Here is a 392-nt window from a genome sequence, read left to right on the forward strand (position 1 = left end):
TTATTACATATAAGTGCCTGTATACAATGCAAATAAACTGACTAATGAGGCCCCCACACACTCTGTATACAGTAACACTCGGAGCAGAGTGCCAACACTCTCCTCGCGGCGGCGCCACAAAAGGGTTTCCGCACACAGTCGCTCCGCCAGTCTCGCTTACCGACTTCGCAATTTACTTTTTACCGCCGAGTGGTTCTGGTAGAGGGCGCGCTGGAAGGGTGAGAAACAAAGAAAACGGAGGGATAACTCCGGCCAGTGTCAGGAGCAAAAAACATATGGGGAAAAAAGGAGAAGAAAAAAATATACATATAACGGAAGAGCGAAAATGGACTGAGGTTGTTCTGAGGAAGCCACTGTGGGAAAAATGGACAACTGTAAAATTGGCGCGCGCG

The 392-nt window shown here is 48.2% G+C and overlaps 1 protein-coding gene across 1 annotated transcript in view; it reads right to left on the reverse strand.

Annotated features, from left to right (window-relative positions):
* The window catches only part of LOC119593792, a gene marked incomplete in the record, with an annotated part of 129,698 nt that overhangs the window by 87,430 nt on the left and 41,876 nt on the right, over positions 1-392 (reverse strand).

The sequence above is a fragment of the Penaeus monodon genome, chromosome 32 (assembly GCF_015228065.2).
Source record: "Penaeus monodon isolate SGIC_2016 chromosome 32, NSTDA_Pmon_1, whole genome shotgun sequence".
Taxonomy (NCBI): domain Eukaryota; kingdom Metazoa; phylum Arthropoda; class Malacostraca; order Decapoda; family Penaeidae; genus Penaeus; species Penaeus monodon.